This window comes from Pinus tabuliformis, chromosome 7 (assembly GCF_031772625.1).
Source record: "Pinus tabuliformis cultivar Carrire ecotype Pingquan chromosome 7, CPIR1, whole genome shotgun sequence".
Lineage (NCBI taxonomy): Eukaryota > Viridiplantae > Streptophyta > Pinopsida > Pinales > Pinaceae > Pinus > Pinus tabuliformis.
The window spans coordinates 175,033,694-175,050,149 of NC_142293.1; the positions used below are offsets into that span (position 1 = coordinate 175,033,694).

Below are 16,456 nucleotides of genomic sequence, written 5' to 3' on the forward strand. Positions count from 1 at the left end.
TAATAGTGGGGCCTAGACATCATTGGGAAAATCTTCCCACATTCGTCAAAGCGACACCGCTACATTCTAACAACAACTGATTACTTCATGCGGTGGATAGAAGCAGTTCCATTCAAACAAGTGAACGACCATGAGGTCATCATTTTCCTCCAGCAGAACATCATCTCACACTTTGGCATACCAGTATCACTTGTATTTGATACTGCAACGTACTTTTTGTCTTTGAAACTTTATGATTTTGCATTACAGAATGGTATTGTGCTCAAACGCTTATCTAACTACCACCCGCAAGGAAACGGTCTAGCAAAATCCACAAATAAAAACCTCATTCACATAATCAAAAATACAGTTTTCTTTGAGTAGCGCAACTGGGATACCACCCTGACAAATGAATTATGGGTTCACCGTGTAACATCAAAACCCTCTCTAAATACCTCACTGTACTTCCTGGTTTATGGTAAAGAATCCATCCTTCTACCCAATATCTACTTGCCTGCACTTCAGCTTTCCTAAGAATCCCAAGGCAAGCCTTGTCAGCTAGTTCAGCATAGGATGGATGCTCTGCATAATCTTTAGGAAGAAATGATGAAAGAAAAAGAAAAATTCACACTCCACTACAACTGTATCAAGAGATGGTTCGATAAGAATTCTGTAGGGAAAGCTAACTTCGGTGTTGGTGACTTGGTTCTTAAATGGGATAAGTCCCATGAAGACAAAGGCAAACATATGAAGTTCCAGTCCCTGTGGATTGGTCCGTACACAGTCCATGAGAAGCTTGGCTCACACATGTACCGTCTGCAATCACTTGGCGGAAGGATTAAAAAACTTCCTGTCAACGACCAAGATCTCAAACACTACTTTCAGTAGGTCGGGCTACGCCCCGTGCCATGTACATAGTCTGCTTGTTTCATGTTTTTTTCATTTTGTTTGCTTTGCTTACTATCTTTGTTTTTATTTGGTTTGTTATGCTTACTATTTTTGTTTACATTTGTTTTGTTTGCTTGATACCTTACTATTTTTGTTTCCAAAAATAAATGTTGCCAACTACAACGTTCTGGCTTTTGAATGAGTATGTGGCTGAGATTTGAAGAGACTTGTGACACTGCAGCACTTGGGCAGTCTTGTGTCCATCTTCTATGTGCTTGGTTCTAACCTTTGGCCGATGAAGTCTTGATGGAAAATACGAGTCGTCTGCAAGGGAAGTCTTGGTCCAACCATGAACATGTGTCCACACCGGGAAGCCTCATGTCTGCACTCAACTTTCTGCTCTCTGTGTTAAATCTTATCTAACTAGTAGAAACAGAGAAGGGGAAAAGCTAAACGAGCAAACCTATGTTAGAGGTCTTAAATGATTCACTGAAGGAACAAACTTTTCTTCTCTCAATAATTTGAGATCCCACTTCCACCCCAAAAATAAATAAGTGCCTATGCACACTCTCCTTGAAAAAAATACAAAGGCGAAAGAAAAGAAAGGCTTTCTGCGCAGAGAGGTGAAGCATGCAACTCCACGGGGCACTGACCAGGCTCGCTGGGAGTGGAGAAATGTGTGTGTTCCTGCGTGACTCCGTCGGGGTACTGTCCAGGATGCTAGCAGTGGAGCAACACCAAAGATGAAAACGTATACTCTGAAATCTTCAACTTGCGAGCTAAACTGCCCTTCCCTATTTCGAAACACTGTGATCAAGTTGAACTTTTGATTGTGTTTGACTGAGTTGGAAAAAGGTGAACCATGTATGTCCATGGGGTAAGTAGGGAATCCAAAGTAACCCGCATAGCGATTTAATACTCCCTGAAATGCCAAGGCCCTGTGCTATCAATGAACCAAAACAGAGAAGTTGGAGTTCTACCAGTGTGTCGTCAACTGTTGTAGCGGCTACAACCACCCTCCAAAATTTTGGCCTGCATCCAATTTCGGAGCCTCCTTTGAGATTTTTACTTGATGACTACATGCACTCAAGTTCACTCCGTGAGCTCATGTCAATTTTTGCACCCACCTTGCTTGATCATTCCATCCAAGCTTTTGCATGTTGATGTCACTGTCATGCTTACGACCGAGTTCTAGTTATACTCAAGGTCTTTGCTTCGTGTGTACATGTTGTGTTCACTATGAATACATCTGTCGCACTCACACAAGAAGTCACATACATTGTCACGCAAGCGTCATCATGGTCAACCAATGATCAATCCCAAGTGTCACACTTGTCGCTCACACCGTCGATTAGACATGTTCAGCATGTTTTTCTAGATGGTTTGAGTCGTCTCGTCGTTTAGTCATGTGTGGGTTTGCAATATCACGTGTGAATCTTTCACTCATTCACACACTTAGTCACTTTGTTGAAGTTCTGACAACCGGATTCCCCTCTGACAATTGGACCATCACCCTACCATCGAATGTCATCCAGAACAATGCAAAAGCACCAAGCAAGCCATTTTAAGTTGTGTTGCCCGCAAGCAAATCAATCAACCTTCATGTTAGTCAACCAGAGAGTTTGACCTAGCAACCACTCTAGGATTGACTCCCCTTAAAAATTGTGGAGAGGCTGCAAATCTTGCCCACTCCACTCATTGAGAAAACTATGCATACATACCAAACAGACACCAAGTTCCTATCCCTGTCTCCCTCAAAAATTGCGCAATTTTTCCAGTGATCCCTCCAACCAGTTGACTGGTTACTCACCCAAAAAACTGTGCAATTTTCATGAGAAATCCCTTTGCTACCCAGCAGTCTTCTTAGCTCAAAAACTACACGAGGGTGATCAGCAGGCTAGCCTCCCAGCATCAGTGCAGTTTTTCAAGCTAGAAGCTCCCGGAAACCGACTGCCAGTTTCCCTCAGGAACTGCGCAGTTTTTGCTGCGAAGCTCCAACAGCTGACTGCAGTTCCCTCTAGGAACTACGCAATTTTTGTTGCCAAACTATAGCAGTTGATTTCCAGATCCCTCCAAGAACTGCACAGTTTTTTCTTCCTAGCTCCCGTCAGCTGACTGCTAGTTCCCCTTAGGAATTGCCTAGTTTTTGCTGCTAGTGACCCAACAACGAACTGCCAGTTCCCTTGAGGAACTGGATAGTTTTTGTTGCCAAGCTCCCCTTGCCTGATCCTAGAAATTATGCATATTTTCCTGCCCCTCCTTCCCGCAACGCAAACTATTCCTCTAAAAAACTACGAAATTTTGTCTTCCAACTGATGCAGATCACAAGGACAGTCACTGTCGATCTGGATTGCCCATCTCCATCACCCAATGATTGTTGCACAGTTTTCATCAGCAATGTCCAGAGCCTCCATCGCATTTCACAACCTTGTATCCTCTCTTGGTCGCTTGCATCTGAAATGATCATGCATCATGGTAGACTAGGAGGTTTATTGATTTGATGTTGTCTCATCATGAATGACTACAGATACAGGTACACAAATAAATATGGCGCGATGATGGATGGGATGAACAAAGGGAGCACATGGAGAAGGACATGTTCGCCAACATAAGAACAAAAGATGCATGCAAAGAGATGTGCTAATGAATGAATGATCATGCAAATATGTGTTCGCAGATGGACGGATGAGCAAACATGCAAGATGTATTCACGGATGGACGAACATGCACCTTTCGCAAACAGATGAACCTGTCAAGATTACCAACATACAAGCAATGATAAATGTGTGAATGCAACATCAAGCAAACCGATGACAATCGAAGACTCTGCGCACTTTGCCATGTGGAGGTGAATTTGTGACACACCATGAGGACATCCATCACTTAGTCACACTGCAACTCAACATGCACACCAACATCATCACGAATGTACTAGCATTGTCATGTCGGGTCTTGTCATGAGTCATGTCGTCCACATCTCAACTGTGGGCCATACTGTCAATCAATGTAATGTAACGTGGAAGTCCAAGAGACCCACTTGTTGTATGAAGAGTCATGTAAAGTCAAAAAGTCATGGAAGTCAAACAATCATGAGGGTAGTCGAACAACCACAAGGGTCAGTTTCACCCTTGGCTATAAATACCCCCTCATTTGTACATGTAAAGGAATTTTCACCTCATTAGTGATGTATGGTGTAACGATGTGTCGTAGAACTTTTGCTTAATTCAAAAGCCTGCTAACAGGCCAACACGTTTTGACACATGCATTGTAACTGTTATAAGACTAATCTTGAACACTTGTAATGCATGTTTCTTTAACCTATATTTAACACTTGAACTCATTCACTTGTTGTAATACATATATGTTAGTGAAAATGTGTTGTATATGTTGTTAACAATGTCTCGGCCATGTTGGTTACCTCCCCAGACATCAGACATACCTTTCACATAAAAATTTCTATAACAACCATTGCACTCGTGCGGAATCATCCACTGAGTGTTGTATGTGTTATCTTCCCTTGTGTGTTGTGACTTCTACATCCATGTGGATTGTTCTTCCAAAAGTTGTGCACGTCCTATTGTGTTGTGTGTTCCTAACAGAATTTGGGGTTCCTCCCAACTGGCTTGGTACTCACTCCCACCCTCTCCCTCTAGAGTGAAAGAACCATTGTCACAAGTGACACTAGTACACAGGAAAACCTCACTTCTCGAAGACAAAGTAGACCAATCTCCTGTGCTGACAAGCAAGAGTTGAGGCAAATCTTTAAAATAATGGTAACCGGGCCATCATACCAAATGGGACTCCCACCCAAACGATATGAGGTCTAGTTGGGACTTCATAACAAGGTGATCCCCTGAATGTTGGCAGGTCTAGCATCGTCAACACAACCTAATAGCTTTTGAAGCTAAGGAGAAAACATGCTCTAGAGAAGGAGAAGAAGTTCTACTGCAAAGAACCAGAAGAAGGACGACTTCCAAAAAGTAACAGTTGGGTAAAAGTTGTCAATGAAGGTAATTCCATAGTGAGCGTGGGTAGAATTGCTTGGATAAAGAGTGCAAGAAGTTCCAGAGAAGGAACCAGAGATACCAAAAGGCTAGGCACAGGAGGAATCTTAGTGAGGTATTGATAGCAGGTACAAGACTTGCTACGAGAAGAAGGCTTGTTGCACCTCACAGAGGAACAATATAAGTTTACAAGAATAAGAAACAAAAGGTAAAATGACTATTGGTGGTCATATGATGGGTTCAGGAAAGGGTCACAATCAATAAGAAAGGAATGCCAAAGCAGCTAGCATAGGGAGGATGAGTGAAGAAGAGTGCAAGAGAGAGATGATGGCACTGAACGAAGAATTTGATCATTTGAGACAACTATTACAAGACCAGGGATATGGTTCGATGATGAGACATAAGAAAGTGAGATGGACTATATTATAAAAAGAGTTGAGGCAAAGAGTGCATGTTAAAGTGAGAAAACAACTGCAAGCAGTTGAGTATAATTTGATTGTTTGCGGACGAGGCTTCTATGTTGCTGAAGGATAAGCCATAGATGTGGAGGAAATATTTCTTGATAATTTTGTGAACTACTAGATTAGTTCAAACCAACATAAGGATGTGTTGACTAAGGCATCAACCGAGGCTGAGGAACCTTATGCTTTTAAACCTAATGATTTGTGTGTGTATGCAGGTAATGGACAACATTCAGCTGACATATTTTTGCAGGTTGATGAAAAAATGAGGCTATTGGAGGAGATGGATGAGATCAAGGAATTACTAATTGAGTGAATTTTTGCAGATGTTAGAGATGGACAATTATTGAAAACTTCTATAGAATATGATAATGATAATGTTGGAGCAAAAGGAACCAATTCCATCACTGAAGAATCAAAGTTGAAAATTAGTGTGGGAAATAATTTTGCAGCAAAGCTCAGATTTGTAGAGGATTGGTTGGAAAATCCAAGTCCAACAAAAGAAGGAAGTGCAAACAAAACAAGTTCCAATAATTTTAAGGAATATGAGCTGAAAGTACTGCAACAAAAAATGAGGAATAACAACAATAAAGTTCAACAAGAAAGAAACAAAGAGTCACAAAGTATGAACCAGCCTGAAGATCAATTAGACATGGAGATTGAAGAGATAAGGACGTTGATGTTGAAATAACCTCATCATAAGAGGTGTTTAAGGCAAAGGAAATTAAGGGACAAGATTTTTCAGATGATGGAGCAAGATTACATCAACAAAGAAGGAGGAGAACTACAACATAAAGTATGGAAGCCTGAGGGATGAAGAATACAACAGTGGAGTAATGACATAACAAAGAGAAGGACCAACTGCAGAACGAAGTTTGGGATTTAGGAAAGCATAATTTCACCAACACATGGTTAGGAGACCATGATTTTTTTTTCACCTTGGGAGTATGATGCAGGAGCATCTTACCCTCAAGTCAGTACTCCTTTTGAGTAGACCTAGGCATTTCATTTACCACAAGAGTTGATTTCCTAAATGAGTGGATTTGTTTAATTTAAGGTGTTGTCCTATATTTCTAGAATAGTTGTACATAAGTGATTATAGTGAGGATTGATGTAATCATATCTTCTCTAAATGAGAGATCTTGAGAGTATTTTGGAGAGTTAAAGAGATTTAGGAGTTAGTTGGATTTTTGGAGGATTTTGAGGATCTAGAGAGGCTAGATTTACAGATTGTTGATGGAATTGTGGATCTGAACTAACTATGGTTCATGATTACCTTTTCGTATATAATTTGTAGAAAAATTATTTATCATAAGGAGGAATAGGAAGAGATCCAAGAAAAAGCTAGAAAGGCATAGAGGCCAAAAGTGGATTTAATGCTTAAAGGGCCAAATGATGTAAATTCAGACCAAGGGTATTTTAATTGTGTGTATATAATATGGAATTATGTCATTTCAATTACAATTGAAGTACGAGTCTTTGCTTATTAATGGATACCGCGTAATTTCTTATACATCATGAATATGTATGAAAACACAATCATCTAATATTGTAGGTGTGGATGAACCTTAAGAGGGATTTGTAGGTATATATATACATATTATTGCCAGATTGGAGCAGCACAGAAGGACCGTAGTGATAATAAGCTCAGGAGATATAGCGTTGATTGTTGATCAACGTAAGGTCAATGATCCATTAATGGAGGCTACAGGAGTCTTATGAAAGTATCCAGTATCAACACGGAGAGAGAAAGAGAGACCAATATGGAAGAACGAGACTAAACCAGAGGAGTCAGAGATCATAAATTAAGCTAGAGGCAAAAGTTGAGGCATCGAGGTGAAACACACTTAGTTTTTGAAGTTTGGATAGAAGCTCGTTAGATAACAACACTGGGGAACGACAATTGATGGATCTAAGAGACAGAACAAGAGCGTTAGGCTGGAAGGTCAAAAGCTCGTAAGGGCTTATGAATTATAATTATCAAAACTTGTCAGGCACCATGGATCATTAACTAACATTGTGGCAATTAACAAGGATTTTCTAGTTGCCCTATTTTATTAGAGCCCAAAGGAATTCATAATTAAGTGTCAGGTATTGAGTGGGGCCAATAGGTGAAATCATAAAAGTGGCAATAGACAGATAACTCAACCACGTGGCAACAAGCAAAGGTTCCACAAAATTGGAGTTCGAGCCAGCAGGACCCAAACCTGAAAGTCGCAAGACAGGAAGATTTGGAGAGTCGAAATCAAGTATAAGCCTGAAAAGGTGCAACACTTAGCCAATTTCGCTTTCCAAGTGAAGTTTGCCAGTTGTGGGAGCAGGGGTTGTCTATTAACGAAACCCCGTAACATAAATTTGGATTAGACAACCCAAAACGGTGAATTCGGGTAAGTTATTTTAATTGAGCACCAAGGACCAAGGACCGTCAAGTGACAACAACGGAAATACTTTATGTTCCTCGGATCTATTAAGCGACGAAGATTATTGGGTCCTCAAGGAGAGTGAGTGTGTTTGCGAGGTTACGATAGAGGAAACACAGTGTGGAGTGGACCATACCTGGAATCTTGGAACACCCAGAAGCCCGAAAGTTTTTGTAATCAAAAGTTGGGCTCTATGTAGGAGGTTATATGTATAAAATTTGTGCCCTATCATTCTATTGGATCACATCTATAAGTGGCCAATGTTTATATTAAATAAGGCTTGACTCCGAGGGCTATTCAAAATAAAAGGAAAGGTTGGAAAAACAGAATTAATAAAAGCGCCGAGAGGGTAAAAGAGGGGCTAAAAGGATGAGACTGTAAATAAAGTCTTTCCCCCTAGCGGGTATATATGATAGGACTTGAACTCTGTGGTTTTAGTACAACTATTTCGGCTCCTCCCAATGTGTTATTAAATGGATTTATATCCCCATAAAGTTGATTTTGCAGGGCTGAAGGAAGCGCTTTTAGGACCAGGAACTGTGGGTAAGGAGGATCAAATTTTGGGCTTGCATCAAATTATTATATTTAATTTAGCTTTTACATTAAATTGATTTTTTTATAAAATAAACAATTATTGTAATTTTTTAAATAGAGGGATTTTCTTTTAAAATAAAGTTTTCTAGTATAAATAATTATTATTTAATTTTCCATGGGTATTGGGGTTTTCACACTCCTAGACGTTAAGTTACCGGCTCCCATCCTATTTAGGTGTTATTCTTGAACATGACCATGATGTAGCCACCAATACCTAACTTATATATATATATATATATATATATATATATAGAGAGAGAGAGAGAGAGAGAGAGAAGGTGTTATTCTTGAACATGACCATGATGTAGCCACCAATGCCTAACTGATATATATATATATATATATATATATATATATATATATATATATATATATATAGTTTTCACATTGGTAAATTCACTTCCTTTTAACAAGTTCTTGAATTTATTTATTTAATTTGACTTTGCAATCATTTGATAGACCTCTCTAAAAATTTATTTACAAAAGTTTCATTCTCAAAAACATTTTAACAAAATACTCTACTTTAACTTAGAAACATTCTAACAAAATACACTTTTAAATAAAAAAATTCGTTTTACAATTTCAAAAATATTAAAATAATTGTTTTGCAAAAGATTCTCCACAAATGTTGTAATGTAATGTTTTTTTAAATATTTCGACTCTATCAAATTACATAAAAAATAAAATTAAGATTAAAATATATATATATATATATATATATATATATATATATATATATATAATTATCAATAAAACATTTTGGCAACATCAAATTAAAACTAAAATAAAAAGTAAAAAATTAATGATTATATTTATAATAATAATAAAAATTATAATTATAAGTATGTAATTGATTATGATAGTGAGTTGTATTTGGGTACTTTGTTTCTTCTAGTCAAGATGGCAATTTGTTTTTGAACCTGTGGCTTTTTGTTATTTTGGTCAAATGTTTTTCATAGTAGGAATGAGGCTGGTGGTATGATTTTGAATAGCTCTCAAAGATGCATCATTTATAAGAATTAATAGAAACTTAGGAATTACTAAAAAAATATTAATAAATTAATTAGTAATTAAACCAACCTGATTTTAACTTCAAATTTACAACTCTTGAATAAGGATCAAATCCCTTTTCACTGTAAACAGATTTGTAACTCAAGAAATTTGAATAAAGATAAAATCTCTTTTCACTCTAAAAAAAAATTGTAACTCAATAAATTTAATCCTTCTCAAAATCTAAATCTAAATCCAAATCAGATGCATATTTAATATTATTCATAAAGAAACTTCGAAATTAAATAAATTAACTTGGTAGTATATTTACCATCACAGGGAGGGTATTATTTCGAAAGAGGGGACCTCTCCTGATGCTCGATGAGATTGAAACCACGAAAAGCAATTTCGGTATTAATTTTCATATACATGGCATTTAACTTCTGTCTGATGTTACTCAGAGCTCCTTCAAATTCTAATGGTGACGTTGAGAAGAATCTGCAATCAAATAATGAAAACACTTATTTCCTATCTTTGGGTATTAACCATGGCCTTTGTCTGCATTTGACCTGTACTATACACATAGGCTGGTAGATAAGATTAACTACGGAATGTTGAGTATTACCTTGTCAAGGCAGAACAGCCAGTCTGAGTAGAGCACACGAGCGCGCCTTCAATTATCAATGATGTAGCTTCTTGCATTACATCCTGCATTCCCTCGGCGCTTTCTCTCAATACTTTTAGAACAATGGCAAGATCATACATTTCTTTTATAAGATGTCAACACTTTTCTCTGTTGGTGATACTAACATCTAATCTTTCCAAAGTATGGGCAACCATAAGAGGTGCAATAGTAGCAAAATTTACCCTTCCTACCTGCTTTAGGAGTGCTTTAACAAGTCCATGTATATCCTTTATCCACGGGTCAGTTCCAAATGACACGATCTCCTTTAATTTTTGCAAGCCTGGAAAGTCGGGCCAAGAAAAATGACCTAGAATCGATGCTTCTTGATGATTTCCCTAAGAAAATGCAAGAAATGAAATATATTCAAATCAGATACCTGACTATAATGATAATCTTATCTAATTATATAATTCGTATTCTCCTTGTAATATAATTCGCATTTAATATCAGATGGATATGACAGATTGTTATCTACCTTCTCTCGTAGTTTCAGAAGCTCAGACATGTGCTTCATAAGGTCATCGAGAATGAAATCCTCGACTTTATCAATATATTTACATATGTTGCTAATGAGATCGGATTTGGATTTAGTTGGTCCATTGGAAGAATAGGAGGAGGATGGAGCTTCATTACACTGGGGGGCTCCTAAAATATTTAGATTGACATCGAAATCTTCTGATGTCTTTGGAAGATCAGATGAAGCCTCATCGTACAAGCTGACATCAACATTTTTTCCCTTCGATTTCATTGAAACATTCAAAGATCCAGAGAAGGGAGCTTCATCATGGGAAGCTTCTAGAAGAGGTTGAGAAAAGGGATCACTCTCTGCACAATCACAATCACCATTCAACATTAGTATTATCACTTGCAGAACCATGCGCGGATGCCGCTTACTGTAGAATCGTAGGGACCTTATGTAAGATGACCACATTATTATTAACAATATCCAAAAACATAAATGAAAACATTTTACTTGCAAGCGTGCTCTAAGCACCTGCTGAAGTGGAATCGAGTCGTTTCTCAACTGAGGATGAAAAGCAAAGTAGGAGGGGATGCTAGAATGGGATTTGAATTAATTGGATTGGATTGATTTATTACTTTTTAATTTTATTTATCGCTCTATTCTTATCCAACCCATTAACCTAAGTTATTACATAGTTCTTAATACTTAACAGTCTGTAATACATAAAGCCCTTCTCCAACCCATTAACTTATTACATAGTGATAAATAATAACGAGTTTGCAATACCCGAAGCACAGGTGTGTTCGACACGAGGATAAGTTGGCGTATTACCAATCTTCAATCTGAAATTGCGGCAACTTCAATGTCAGTGGTCATGTCATTTGAACTTTGGCCTTAAATATAGACCTTTAAGGTGAATCTCGAATTCACAAAATGGTGGCAGCTTAGATGCTAGTGGGCTCATTCCAATTGGCCCTAAATCTAGGAATTTAAGGCATTTTGATTGAGTAAATTAGGACGGTAACTAATTGTGATCAGACCAACCTGTCTTTGTAACTAGTTAGCGGATTGTGTTGCTCGGATGAGCCATACGATAAGAAAGTGTTATGCAGACAAGCTCAAGGGCATTGTAAGTGGTTTGAACACCATTTTTTTGGGGTCTGTGTGTGTTAATTTACAGTAACCAAATTTGGTAATTTTACTGTAGGGATGAGGGAATGGATAGATAACTACAGGTTTGAATTTCCAGTCAGGGACATGTCGCGTAATTGTATATACATCCTCAATATGTATGAATGCACAATCATCTAATATTGCAGGTGTGGATGAATCTCATGAGGTATCTATAGGTATATATATACATATTATTGCTATATCAGTGTATCACAATCGGAACATAGTTATAATAAGCTCAGGAGAGATATCGTTGATTGTTGATCAACATAGGATCAATGATTCATTAATGGAGGCTACATGAATCTTCTGAAAGTATCCAGCATCGGAAGGAGCCATTGATCATAAATTAAACTAAAGGCAAAAGTTGAGGCATAGAGGCGAAACACACTTATTTTTTGAAGTTTCAATGGAAGCCCGTTTGATAATAGCGTCGGGGAATGAAAATTGATGGAGTCCAGAAATGGAACAGCACCAAACCTAAAGATCAGAAGGCCATAAGGGCTTATGAATTATAATTATTAAAACTTATTGGGCAACACGGATCATTATCTAACGAAGTGGCGGTTGATGGGGATATTCTAGTGGCCCTGTTCAGTTAGAGCCCATAGGAGTTCATAATTAAGTTTCGGGCATTGATTAGGGCTGAGAAACTCATTGGGCAACAGGGATTGTTATCTAACGAAGTGGCAATTGATGGGGATATTCAGTGACCTTGTTCAGTTAAAGCCCATAGGAGTTCATAATTAAGTGTCGGGCATTAATTAGGGTTGAGAGGAAAAATCATCAAAGTGGCGATAAGCAAAGAATTCAACCAAGTGGCGACAAGCGGAAGTTCCACAAAATTGGAGTTCAAGCTAGCACGACCCACACACGGAAGAAGCAAGTCGGAAAGATTTGGAGAGTTGAAACCGAGTATAAGCCTGAAAAGGCCCAACACTTAGCCAATTTCTCTTTCCGAGTGAAGTTCGTCACTTGCGGGAGCAAGACCATCTATTGACAAAACCTCGTAACAGAAATCTAGACCAGAGAATCTGGAAGGAAGGAATCCCATAAGTTCTTTTAATTAAGCCTCGAAGACCAGGGACCAAGGTCCATCAAGTGACGGAAACATAAATAATTTCCATTTCCTAGATCTATTAAGGGACGGAGATTGTGGGGTCCTCAAGGAGATTTAGCGTGTTGGCGAGGTTATGACAGAGTAAAGATAATGTGAAGTTGACAATACACGAAAACTCAAAACACTAGACGCCCAACAGTTTTTGTAATCAAGAGTTGGGGCTCTCGGCATAAGTGGCCAAGGTTTATATTAAAGACGGCTTGACTTCGGGGGCTATTCAAAATAAAAGGAAAGGTTGGAGCGATAGAATTAATAAAAGCGGAGAGAGGGTAAAAGAGGAGTTAAAAAGGTAACACTACAAATAAAGTCTTTATACCCGGGGGCTATATATGATGGGACTTGAATTCAGTAGTTTTGGTACTACTCTTTCTGCTCTTCTCACTGTATTAGTAAAGGGATTTATATATCGATAAAGCTAATTTCATAGGGCTGAAGGAAATGCTTTTTGGATAGAGTAGGACTAGGCATTGCGGGTAAGCAGGCTCAAATTTTGGGTTGGCATCAAAGCTTGAATACTCTGAAAATCTCAGAGTACAGAAAACAGAAAGTGAATTTGTAGCGGGATCAAATTTGGAGGAATCTAAAGAAGGTTAATTTGTTTGTTCTACAATTTATATTTGTGCTTGAGGATTGAGGACCACAGGGTAAAGCTTGAAATAGGAACGCTGAAATTTTGGAAGAAGAGAGAGAAAAACGTTATGAGTCAAGGATATTGAAGAACTGTAGTAGTGGAGGAAAAGTTGGTACATACGGAGCTCTTAAAAAGGGAAACAGAGTAAGATTATATCAAAATTTGTTTTGTATATATTTTACATTAAGTTGAAGTTTGAGAGATGTTTTGAAGTTTTATTTTAAGAAAGGAAGGATAGGTAGTAGTTAGAGCAGGCTTGCATTATGATACAACAGTGTGGAGACATAGTAGGGAGATGTAAGCAATGATATACTTTTGGATGAGAATTGGTTCAAAGGAGTGGACCAACAAGAAGATTATTGAGGATCTTGGTACATATATTATAATGTTTTATTTTGTGTTAACTCTAGTCATAAAGCACTGTGGTTGCAGGTTGGAATAGACATTAGGAAGAAAGCCAATAATGTTGTGAAGAGAAGAGGAAACAATAGACTCTGAGAAGAAAGAGGAATCATGACAAAACCCGGCAAGGATATGAAGTAAGGGAAGTAAATGAGAAGAGAGAAGTGAGTAGGGGAAAGTGCAGCAACCTAATAACTTTTGAAGTTGAGGAGAAGACATGCTCTACAGAAGGAGAAGAGGTTCTACTGCAAAGAATTAGAAGAAGGGTGACTTCCAAAAAGTAACAATTGGGTAAAATTTGTCACAGAAGGTAATTCCACAGTGAGTGTGGATAGAATTGTTTGGAAAAAGAGAGGAAGAAGTTCCAGAGGAGGAACCAGAGATACCAAAAGGCTAAGATTGGGAGGAAGCTTAGTGAGGTATTTGTAAAATTTCTCACTATAGATCAACAGATTATGCAATATACTAAAGCAAAATACAAGATCTACTTCTACAAAAAACTTTGCGGAAGCTTAATCGAATATGAGCAAGATCAAATAGAACACATATAACTGAGAATGAGAAAGCAATCAAACATGAACACAGAAGAATACTCTGGGGAAAGCCTCAGCCTAAAACCCCAATCTCTATAATATCATGCAAGTGGAAATATGTTCAGATTACATAAAGATTCAACTCACATCCATCTCTCAGCACAATCGAACAATAATGCTCACAAACTGAATAGACACAACATATGTCTTCCTCCAGCCCTCCAAACCTCCTATTTCCTTGCGCAGTTTCTCTTTGGGTCCAATGCTGCCACTTGTGTGAATTGGCCTCATCACACAACCATCAACCTCAATAGTAACTACGCAATCCACAAGGAATGAATTCCTTCTGCATGCAAAACATATCCTCCAAGGAATATTCCTGCAACTGATAGTACATTATCCCATTACCTAATCTCAACTGGGTCTCTGACTGAACTGACATGCATGAGTTATTTATGAGAGAATATTCAGTTATCTGAAGTGCAGCAGTTACATGCATGCGTTAACTAACTGAACTCACAATTAGTTCAACAAACTATTTGAACTAATCTAACTGGACTTAACTCAGTTAACTGAGCTAACTAATTACAACTCAAAGTACAACTCATCTTGATCTCCTTTAATCAAGGGATAAGTTCCTCAATCAATGGAGAAACTGTTGCATGTCTTCACATAGACTTCATGTTTGATTTCCTACAACTAATTAACTCAAGATGAATTAATTAATTATTTTACAAATAGCTGCTAAGATCAAATTCGAATTTTACTTCTCTATTTTAGTTTAGGGACTAACTAAAATAGGAAGATATCCCGAAATGCTATTTATAGCAGTGCTATTTTTAGCACTTCTATTTTTAGCATTTCTTGTTGCTATTTTCAACACTCCCTCTCAACAAGAAAGGGATTATCAGTAACCTCAATCCTGTTTCTGTGAAACTCGAACTTGGATTTTAACAATGCTTTCGTCAAAATATTTGCATCCTGTTCCTCGGTCGAAACATACAGCAACAACATGATCCTCTTGACCACACAGTCTTGAAGATGGTGATACCAGATATCAATGTGCTTGGACCTGTCATGAAAAATTGGATTCTCAAAGAGTTTGATACAACTCTGATTATCACAGTAGATCACTATAGGATCCATCCTCTGACCAAACAATCCCACTAGAATCTTCCACATCCAAATGGCCTCACATGCAGCTTGACTAACAGCCATGTATTCAACCTCTACTGAGGTAAGTGCAACTAATATTTGTTTCCTGTTGTACCAGGAAACTGCAACTGAACCAAGGTTGAAGATTCCTCTAGAAGTGTTCTTCGGTCTGATGGACTCCCTACCCAATTCGCATCTGTGAAGCCCTGAAGCTTCACTCCCTCTGTCCATTTGTACCACAAACCATACTGAGATGTGCCTCTGAGGTATCTCAGCACATGTTCCGCTGCCTTCCAAAATAGCTTAGTAGGCTGAACCATAGCTTGACTCAGGTGGTTCACCACAAAGCATAAGTCGGGTTGTGTGTTCACCAGATACATAAATGAAGCCACCAGCTACCGATAAACAGTAGTAGCCACTACCTCACTTGAAGTAGCTGTTATAGATCTGACCTGAAAATATATGAAAATACAAATAGACCCAGAAACAATATGATAGAAATAGAGAGAAATGCTTATTTATTATTAATCAAACCCTTAAGGTAGGGCTACACCATACATTCACTCCTTAAGGAAGAAGGACACTCCATAAACCATATGCCTGTTCATACAATAATCCTTGACATCTCTCAATGGGGAGTCTCTAGCCTCTATATAGGCCTCATACATATAATACCATGGGTCATTACCATGGTTCCCTCAGTACCATCTATCTAATACCATGGGCTTATTACATTATCGCTAACTAATTGTGGTCGCTTAGATGATACAGGTTAACCACCTTATCTATTACTATGGCCCATCCCATTATTACATTATTCTCTTGGGTACCTCCCTTTGTACCCCATATTATCCCCCCTAGGTATACTACATTCCACCCCCTTAACATGTTTCGTCCCCGAAACATGGGAAGAAAACAAATAATAAAATCTACTCAAAAGAGTAATCCACTGGTACCA

The 16,456-nt window shown here is 38.1% G+C and overlaps 1 long non-coding RNA gene across 1 annotated transcript; it reads right to left on the bottom strand.

The window, feature by feature from the left end:
• Positions 1 to 9,673: 9,673 nt before the first annotated feature.
• LOC149246407 (uncharacterized) lies at positions 9,674 to 10,186 on the bottom strand. The gene is made up of 2 exons (XR_016265561.1): positions 9,962 to 10,186; positions 9,674 to 9,834 (listed from the first exon to the last, which is right to left on the bottom strand). It is a non-coding gene; the product is annotated as an uncharacterized LOC149246407 (long non-coding RNA).
• Positions 10,187 to 16,456: the final 6,270 nt, after the last annotated feature.